Source organism: Triticum urartu, chromosome 2A, assembly GCF_056163025.1.
Source record: "Triticum urartu cultivar PI428250 chromosome 2A, HENAU_Tu73, whole genome shotgun sequence".
NCBI lineage: Eukaryota > Viridiplantae > Streptophyta > Magnoliopsida > Poales > Poaceae > Triticum > Triticum urartu.
Genome location: NC_141874.1, coordinates 414615582 through 414626240, shown reverse-complemented (window position 1 = coordinate 414626240; position 10659 = coordinate 414615582).

The following is a 10659-nucleotide window of genomic DNA, read 5'->3' as shown; positions in this document are numbered from 1 at the left end:
GGCATTGATTGGCCAGGGCCAGTTGGTTTTGTAAATGTCTGCAAACTCAGTGGCAAGTTCCTGCTTGGTCACTTCACCAGCTTTTACCAGTACAATCCCCACATTCTTCAGGGAGCCATGATACTGAGCATTTTCATCAGGTGGGTCTATGTGGTAGAACCCTAATCCTGGAGCAGCACTTCCAACATATCTAGCAGAACTGTGGGTTTTTCTTCTGACAGGGCAATTCTCAACTTTATGGGAAACCATTTTGCAGATAAAACAACTCTTGGGCTTGACACATTTATCCAAATGATGCCCTGGTTCCCCACAGTTGTAGCAGATCACCTCAGAGTATGCCATAAGGCCCGAAGTAGGGGCAGGAGCAGTTTTCTGGATGTCCTGTCTCTTCTTTTGCTGATTCTTGCCTTGAGATTTCCCACTGATCTGAGAGTCAGAACTACCAGCAGATTGATCTTGGGCAATACAGGAACCTGCCCAGATTGTGCCCCCATTTGGGGCGGAGGTGGGCCATACCACTGCCCAACCGGCGCTCCCCCCATTGTGATAGGGGAAATTCATCGGAGTTCCTGGTTCCTTCTCATCCTCCAGCCAGATGTTGTCTCTCACGAAGCAGAAATAACCACCAGACAACTCAATTGAAGCAGATTGCAAGCCTAATTTCAATCTTCTGCAGGTTAGGGGGAGAGGTAAGGTAGGGGATCCACCTGCTCCGGCTCTAGTGGCGTGCTAGTGGGCATGAGTCCAGTCAAGCATTCCCATCTCGTAGCACGGCGTGTATCTCCTGAATTCACTTCTCCTTTCTCCCATCGAACAAACGCAATCGGCGGCTCCCTGGGGTGGGGCATCATGTGCTTCTCCGAGAAATCTCCTTCGAAGTAGATCCACAGGTCTAGATTTAGCAGCTCCCAATCCACATGATCCTTGCACATCCGAGCATACCTGCGCGAGTGAGAGAACGGATTTGGTCCCTCCTCGGCTTCCTCCCTCGCAGCTTCCTCCTCTGCTTCCCTCCATTCGCACGTGCACTGGGTCCAGGAGAGAGCGTCGTCGTGGATCCGCATCGCCCGCTCCCTCCATCTCCTCCCTCGAGTCTCCCGCAGCACCGCCGGCGCGACAGAGTTGAGCGGCTGGAGCATCCGCGGGAAGGCTTTGTAGATATGTGGGAGATGCATCTTGTACATCTGCCTGTCTTCCAGCCATTCCCCCGTGGATATGGCCGGCGACTCCGTGGGGCGCGCGAGCGGACTTGCTGAGGGGGGTAGGCGTGCCCGGAGTCAGGAGGCAGGGGGTGGCGGCGAGATCTATGGCGGCGGCGAGGGTGGAGTTAGTGGCGGGGGCGGCGGCGAGGGTGGAGGTGGTGGCGGGGGCGAAGGGGATCGCGAGAGCGGTCATCTATTTGCCAATTATGTGAACTAAACAGTCAACATATAAAATAACTTAAATATATATAATATAGTTAGAAGGGAAACATAAGTTGGACCTGGCGTTCCTATTCTTATATAGAAAAATAGAACAGACCTCTGCGTTTCTTCAAAAAAATACATAAATTGGGCTGCCAAAAATAAAACCTCGGATGGGAGGTCCATAGGCCGGTCGATACATGACGGCCCTAAGAAAATACAAACAAGCCTATGGACCTCCCATCCGAGGTCGTGGGCTGCGCATGTTAAAAATGAAAGCCTAGACGGGGCAGCCCAAAACCATGTCCAACACTTGCCAAAACTTCGTCCCTCATTTTCTCTGTGTTTCGCACACTCGACATTGTGTGGGCATTTTGACTGTGCATCATATGAAGATGTTCTATGGATGAATGTTGATCAGCATGATGTTAACTGGCCGGTAGTTCCATTTTCGACCATGAATAAAACTTCCAACATGATGTTAACCCTGTTTGAAAAGGCCGTGCTAATATAAATGCTCTGCCTCTAAAAGTAGCAGTTTCTTATCTGAAACTAAACTTGCAGTTTCTTATCTGAAACTGAAACTTGCAGTTTCTTCTCTGAGAGTCACATTGTGTGCACTTTTATACTCCTATGAAACTACATTTTTTAAGTGCTAAAAATAGATATCTAGAATTCATAAAATACTTCATATGCTCAATACTGCAAATCTGAAATTCAAAAGACATTCATATCTGAAAGTACTCTCAAAATACACAACACAAAACACAATTCACAACCTGCAAATACTGACAACCCTAAGCTCCTCCTAACAATTCACAACCTGCCCGACTATTGGGCTGGGGGGCAGCCCCCTCCTATTCCTCGACGGCAGACAGCCGCCTCGTGAGACGATGTGAACGGCGAGGGAGACGATGGCAGGGAAGCGTCGTCGGGACAACTGCTTTTCTCCTCTTGAAGTTGGGTTCGGTCGACGAAGACTCCACCAGCTTGCTCTGGCAGGACACCCTCACAAACAACACCCTGTAGATGCTCGATCCTTCAATCTCTGGTGGATGCTCCATCTGGGATCGATACTCCCACCACCGCTCCCTCACGATCAGATTTGGTGAATCTGTTTGCTCCATGGCCCAGAGGAGCAGCTCTATGTACTCCGGCGCGACTCCCTCCGGGAGTATCGCCACCTTTTCGCTCTGTTGCAAATATTTGGCCATGGATGTCGCCGTCGCTGCTAGTTGGTCCTTGTTGTCAAACCAAGACTGTATCTCCAACATCCTAGCTAGCTTCACAGGGTCACCGTCTGCGATCCTCACATATCGGTTGTACTCCTCCATTGATCTACTTCTCCACAGCACCTTCACTCACCGGCAGTGGTTTTTGAATGGAAGAGGAGAGGAGCAGCGCTGGTTTTGGATTAGAACGGGAGAGGAGCGAGGCTGGTTTTGGACTGGAATAGGAGGATGGGCGGTGGTTTTGAAATGGAAGAGGAGAGGAGCGGCGCTGCATTTAGATTGGAACAGGAGAGGAGCGGCGGTGGTTTAAGAGGAGAAGAGCGGAAGAGTGGCGCTGGTCTTGGAAGTATTTTTTTGTTGTTTTGCGTATTTTGGGTCAAAGTTTGACCACGCACTGTATTTGACAAGCAAAATGTGAATGCATGTCACCAAAAATTGTATCGTTTGGTTCGTATCTGAATGTACTTTCAAATTATATTATTTTTGCAACGTATAATATATATTTTATGTGCAAAAAACATGGTCAATTATGACCCAGAATAAAAGGGAGACTAGTTAATGTGGGGTCGCTTTCTTAATTGAAGGGTAAATTGATTTTGATTTTGATCCAGTCACAGCGCGCCGGCCCTCTCGTCCAATCCTAAATCGCTGCTGCATGCTCCTCTCCCTCTTCTCCATTGCAAAACCACCTCTTCTCCTCTCCATCATCTCCATTCCAAAACCACCGTCTCGCCTCTCCCTCTTCTGATCTTCTCCATTGCAAAACCACCTCCTCTCCTCTCCATCATCTCCATTCCAAAACCAATGTCTCGCCTCTCCCCCTTCTCTATTGCAAGACCATCGTCTCTCCTCCGTTTTCTAGACGCTTTACTCCATGGCGCGGGCGCAATCCATGGATACAAATTAGTATACTGTATACTATTTAAAAGTCGAGGGCGGGGCTTTTCCTGCATGGTAGGCGGCGGGGCAGTTCCGCCTAGTCGGTTCGACAGAGACGTGAGAAGACGAGGGAGTAGGCTGCTGCAAACATAGGGCTGTGTGATTTGACAGCGAGTTACTGCCGGATAGGTGGGGCCCCGTGATTTGACTTGCCATTATCATTTTAACTGCGGTGCTACGACCAGCGTGAGTCTTCCGATTCCTGACCACCTCCATATAGGTGCGTGTCGGTGTCAAAACCGGCGGATCTCGGGTAGGGGGTCCCGAACTGTGCGTCTAGGCCCGATGGTAATAGGAGGCAGGGGACATGAAGTTTTACCCAGGTTCGGGCCCTCTCGATGGAGGTAAAACCCTACGTCCTGCTTGATTAATATTGATGATATGGGTAGTACAAGAGTAGATCTACCACGAGATCAGAGAGGCTAAACCCTAGAAGCTAGCCTATGGTATGATTGTTGATGTGTATGTCGTCCTACGGACTAAAACCCCCCGGTTTATATAGACACCGGATAGGGTTAGGGTTACATAGAGTCGGTTACAATGGTAGGAGATCTGAATATCCGTATCGCCAAGCTTGCCTTCCACGCCAAGGAAAGTCCCTTCCGGACACGGATGAAGTCTTCAATCTTGTATCTTCATAGTCCTGGAGTCCGGCTGAAGGTATAGTCCGGCCATCCGGACACCCCCTAATCTAGGTCTCCCTCAGTAGCCCCTGAACCAGGCTTCAATGACGACGAGTTCGGCGCGCAAATTGTCTTCGGCATTGCAAGGCGGGTTCCTCCTCCAAGTACTTCATAGAAGATTTTGAACACAAAAGTAGTGTCCGGCTCTGCAAAATAAGTTTTCCACATATTGCCATAGAGAGAATAATATTTACACAAATCTAATCCGCTGACGTATTCCGTAGTGTGACATCACACCACGACCAAGCTTTTATTCAAACCATTTTATTGTCCCATCTCAGCGCGTTATGCGAGGCGGTTTCCTTGGCACATCTTGTTAAAGCAGAGATCGTGTTCCCTTATTCCGGGATTCTCATCAATACGGGCGTGGGTAACCCAACCGCGCCTTTGATTATGGCGCTTGGGAGATAAGCGAGTTTTACCAGGCTGGTGGGGACATGTAGTTGCGTCCACCCATATAAGGGGATAAGGATCCACCTTTTCACCTACGCCTTCTTCCTCCTTCGCCTATCCATTCTCGCGCACTCGAGCTCCAGCGCCCAAGTCTGCACTCCTCACCTCAACCTTTCCCAGCCATGTCTAGAGCGGGAGGCAAGTGGATGGTCTCCTCCGTCACAGAGGGACACATCAAAAAGCTGAGGAAGGCCGGATATCTAGCTAGCGACATCGCGCACCGGCTTCCCGAAACGGGGCAGCTCATCCCCACTCCCAGGCCCCATGAGAGGGTGGTATTCCTCCCCCATTTCCTCCGTGGACTGGGCTTCCCTCTGCATCCATTTGTCCGGGGGCTCATGTTCTACTACGGCCTGGATTTCCACGATCTGGCCCCAAACTTTGTCCTCAACATCTCGGCGTTTATCGTCGTGTGCGAGGCTTTCCTCCGCATCCGCCCCCATTTCGGCCTATGGCTCAAGACCTTCAACGTCAAGCCAAAGGTGGTGCGCGGCAACCAAGCGGAGTGCGGAGGAGCCATGGTGGGCAAGATGGATAACGTCCTATGGCCCTGAGGGTTCCTTTGTGGAGACCCTAAAGGGGTGGCAATCGGGGTGGTTCTACATCACCAAGCCGCGCGACCCTAAGTGGGTCGCAGCCCCCGAGTTCCGGTCCGGGCCCCCAATGGGGCTCACGTCTTGGAAAGAGACGGGCCTGTCATGGGGCAGGCAAAAGGAGGTGACCGGACTCCAAACATGCATCCAATCCCTGGCAAACAAGCAACTCAGGCTTGTTAACATAGTCCAGGTTATGCTCATCCGCCTGATCCTCCCGTGTCAACAACGGGCTTTCAACCTGTGGGAGTTCGATCCAGCGCGGCACCAAACTCTGAGCAGGCTCTTCGACACGACATATGAAGATGCCTGGAAGGGGCTTTTCAAAGGCACCGAGGCTCCCGCATCTGCTACCGAGGATCAGGATACAGCACGCAGCGTCACGCTAGCGCGGTAAGTTTTTTGTACCTCTTACAGGGCACTAGTTTTTCATAGTTCAACTCTGTGCGGGATCTAAGCTCCCTTACCTTTGACAGGATTGGCAGGCGAAGTCTGGACAGATCAACTATCTGGCTCCTTCGCCCGAAGGCCCAGCGGACGCCCTCTTGGCAAAGCTGCTGGTTCCGGTACCCTATGTGGTGCCGGAGAAGAAGGCCGCGAAAAAGGCCGTGGGGACTCAAAAGAGTGACCGGCGCCAGGAGGCGTCGGATCCATCATCCGACGGTTCCGAGGCGCACTCCTCCCACGAAGATGAGGAGGGGGAAGAAGGGACCCCTCCCCCTCCAGCGGGGGAAGGGAAGAAAAGGAAGGCCGCCCCAACTGGGGAGGCCGAGGGGTCCAAGAGAGGGAGAACCCCTCCTCCGGACTACACCAACGCCGACGACGGCGAAGAAGAGTGGCCGCCCAGGGCCAAGCCCCTGGCGAAATCGTAAGTATCCGGATACCGGAGTGATTTCATAGTATTCGTTTATTGCACAGCTTTCCCTTATGTCGAATATGTTTATGTAGCCCACCTAAAGACCAGCTCGACGCGTCGTCGAGCGGCTCACTGGACTCGTCGGACGTGAACTCGCTGCCGACGGCTTCCTCCCCCCGCCCTACGGATGACATCGAAGTGTTGTCCCAACAGGGTCCAATCCGGGAGGAGGTGGTCCTGTAGGCGCCGCAAGGCGACCTCCCGGACTCCAGGAGTAAAGGGGACGAAACCCCCTAGGGCTCCAAGTCCGGCCTTAGGCCGGACACTGATCCGGAACCTTCAAAGGTTCCAGAGTCCGGAGGGGAACCTCCTTCCAAGAGGAGCAAACCCACCGTGGCGGCGACCTCCGTCCAATCGGAGGCGCCGGACAATATGTTGGAGGCGCTCCAAGGTGCCTCCATCGACGAGGGGCACCGCACTATTATGAGTGCGGTGATCCAGAAGGTTCAGTCTGCCAAGAGCGGACTGACTGAAGCTTGTACAAGCCTTTTAACAGGCTTTGAGGTAAGTAAAGAATGTGTAAATAACATTACCGCATAGACAGTAGCCCCTGATGCTCTGTTTGGCGTTCGGAAAGAAAAGCCGAATAGAGGATCAAATAAAAATCGCAGGAGTCTAAAAAGAGTCAATATGCGTGTGCAGGCTTCCCTGCTGGCATCCGCCGCACTGACTGCGGAAGTGGACGTGCTAAAGTAGAACCTCGAGCGGTCCGAGCAAGAGCTCGGACGTGCCAAGAAGCAGCTCGAGGACAATGACGGTAAGAAATACCTTGTTTAAATTAAATATATGTATATATAAAAAGGTGCAATTGCAAAAAATGACAGGATTATCGTGGCTATTGTAGGGGCCACGTCTGAGGTGGCGACCCTGAAGCAAGCGCTGCTTGAGGCTGAGAATAGGTCGGCTGCGGAGCGCGTTGAGTGAGAAAAGTATGAGGCTGAGGTTGGCAAGGTGCGGCAAGAGCTCCAGGCTCTCATGGAAAAACATGAGAGTTTGGAGCGTGACTCAAGGACGCGAGCGTCTGAGCTCGCGGCGGCTACTGAAAGTGCCAAGTCTGCCAAGGCCGAATCCCAGAAGACCCTCCAGGAGTTGGATGAGGTGAAGAAGATAGCGGCGGGTAAGGCATTCTTTATGCAAAGTAAACACATAAGCGTGAGTTACTTGTTACTTACCCGAATCCGGAGTTCTCCAGGCGTGTTCGCAGACCTTCCCCGGAGTGTATCTGATGCCGCCGCATTCTATCGAGCCGAGGAGGGCAGCTCGACGGAGAAAGTGTTCTGGTCTCAGTACGCTGAGGCCGGACACCCCATGCCCCTGAGCGACCAGTTGAAGCAACTGGTCGAGCTCCACAAGGCGGCCGAATAGGCCATGAAGGGCCTCATAGTTCGGCTGTGGCCTGGAGAGGCTCAGCCTGGGAGCTATTTCGGGCTGGTGGAGGCCTGTCCAAGGCTCGAAGTCATCAAGCGCTCCGTCTGCATTGAAGGTGCCCGTAGGGCCCTTGCCCGTGCGAAAGTGCACTGGGGCAAGCTGGATGCTGAGAAGCTTGTAAAGGACGGGCCACCGCCGGGGAAAGAGCATCGTAAGCCCGAAAATTATTATAAGGATGTTCTGAAGGGTGCCTGCCTTGTGGCGGAGGAATATTCTATGGATGTAATTTTTGAGTAAAACTCGCTCGTTTTGTCCCGTGCGTTGAAAACTTGTTCATATGCGCTTAAGCAATGCTGTTTGAATTTAAAATATTACCTTCTGTGCGGCTGTTTATCAATACTGAGAGATGGCGAGTCGTCGACTTCTGCCCCCTTGCCGCTAGTGCTGGGGTGTTCGGGGATAAATCTGGGTGCTCTTTTTCCCATATTTGGGTCCTTCGAGGGAGGCGCTCAGCCCGACGAACGAGGCAATCGGACTATAATGCGTGAACACTCTCACTTAGCCATAGAATTCTATAATTTTAAATTTCGGCGAAGCCCCTAGTATTCGGAAGACCGAGTTCGGGGCGCTATCCACGCCTTGGCCGGACAGAGTCGGCTCCTCGCCCTAAGCGGCATAAGTCTTTAGGGACTCGAAAAAACCTCTCAAACAGCGACCAGCTCTCGCCTCATCATGACGGTCAGTTTTAGCTTTCTCCACTGAGGTGCTCGACCCAGCTCAACCGGGGCACAATCGCAGTGGTTCTCCTAGTGCTACCTTAGCCGATATAGCGGAACGTAAGGCACCAAAACATAGGAGCCGGGCAAACCCAACTATTGACCCAAGACATGATTTGGAGCCGATGCATATAATGCTATAAGTTCGGGGTGCCATACTTGTTAAAGTGTTCGGACTTCTCACACCATGTTGAGGGGTACGGAAGCCCCTGGCGTATTTTGGCCATACCAAAGTGTACGGGTGCAACATGTCGTTAAGGAACATATATAAATATATAAAAAAGGTAATGCAAAAATAGACAAAAGCTATGCATTGTTTATTAAAAAGAGCTGCGATCAAAGCAGAACGATACAAATAATGCGATAAGCAAAAGGTTGGACAATGTAACATGTCCGCTCCAGGGGCAAGCTGTGGAATAATGTGCGAAACAGGTATACTGATCGTGATAGAGACCACCTGGGAGTTCCGTAATGCGGTGTGGCTTGGCTGCTTCCCTGGTTCTTGCATCGTTTCTGCGGCAACTAAACTGCTGAACAGGCCTTCCGAAGAGTGGAGCCCTGAAAATAAGAGAAAATTTAAAAAATCGGCAGCCCCTGGTGCGGTTTCAGCCGTGTTTCGGGCGTGCCGTGGTGGTGCCCCTCCCCCTGTGCCCATGGTATCTCTAGAGCGTAGTTATGTGCGCGAAGTACTGGCATCGCCTTTTTACGAGGGTTGGGGTTGGGGCCGCATTGCTACGCCTGCTCGGATCATGCCAGGCGGTCTTGTTGTAGGTTACTCTGGGCGTGCTTGACGGTGTCCGGTCATTTAGTGGCCGGGCTGGAGAACTGCCTAAAGAGGCTGCTTTGAACTTCCGCCGCAAGGGCCGCCGTGTGCTCCTCCATTCGGAAGGAGCGTTCGGTGTTTCCATTGACTGTAATTACTCCTCGAGGGCCTGGCATCTTGAGCTTAAGGTATGCGTAATGCGGTACCGCATTGAACTTAGCGAATGCGGTTCGCCCGAGCAGTGCGTGATAACCACTGCGAAACGGGACTATGTCAAAGATTAACTCCTCGCTTCGGAAGTTATCCGGAGATCCGAAGACCACTTCAAGTGTGACTGAGCCTGTACAGTTGGCCTCTACACCTGGTATTACGCCTCTAAAGGTCCTTTTGGTGGGCTTAATCCTCGAGGGATCTATGCCCATTTTCCGCACTGTATCCTGGTAAAGCAGGTTCAGCCTGCTGCCGCCATCCATAAGGACTCTAGTGAGATGAAATCCGTCAATAATTGGGTCTAGAACCAATGCGGCGAAGCCACCGTGACGGGTGCTAGTGGGGTGGTCCCTTCGATCAAAGGTGATCGGGCAGGAGGACCATGGGTTGAACTTTGGGGCGACTGGCTCTATCGCGTATACGTCCCTTAACGCGCGCTTCCGCTCCCTCTTGGGGATGTGGGTTGCGTATATCATGTTCACCGTCCGCACTTGTGGGGGAAACCCTTCTTTCTCCTGTTGTTCGGTGGCCGGGGCTCCTCGTCGTCATCGCTATGCAGCCCCTTGTCTTCGTTTTCGGCGTTTAGCTTGCCTGCCTGCTTGAACACCCAACAATCCCTGTTGGTGTGATTGGCCGGCTTTTCGGGGGTGCCATGTATCTTGCATAAGCGATCGAGTATTCGGTCCAAACTGGACGGGCCCCTAGGATTCCTTTTGAATGGCTTCTTCCGCTGAACGAATTTAGAGCCTCTGAATCCGGCATTAACTGCCGTATCCTCAGCATTGTCGCCGTTAATGCGGCGCTTCTGCTTGGTTCGACGTGACCTGCCACCACTGTCCCTGGTGTCTGAATTACCAGGGTTTTTGGTTATATTGTTGCTACGAGCAAGCCAGCTGTCTTCTCCCGCGCAAAAGCGGGTCATGATTGTCGTGAGTGCTGCCATGGATTTCGGCTTTTCCTGTCCAAGGTGCCGGGCTAGCCACTCGTCCCGGATATTGTGCTTGAAGGCTGCTAGGGCCTCAGCGTCCAGACAGTCGACTATTTGATTTTTCTTTGTTAAGAACCGTGTCCAGAATTGCCTGGCCAATTCATATGGCTGCTGAATTACGTGGCTTAGGTCATCGGCGTCTGGGGGTCGCACATAAGTGCCCTGGAAATTGTCGAGGAATGCGGCTTCCAGGTCCTCCCAACAACTGATTGATCCTGTTGTCAAGCTGTTAAGCCAATGCCGAGCTGGTCCTTTAAGCTTGAGTGGGAGGTATTTGATGGCGTGGAAATCGTCGCCGCGGGCCATATGGATATGAAGGAGATAATCCTCAATCC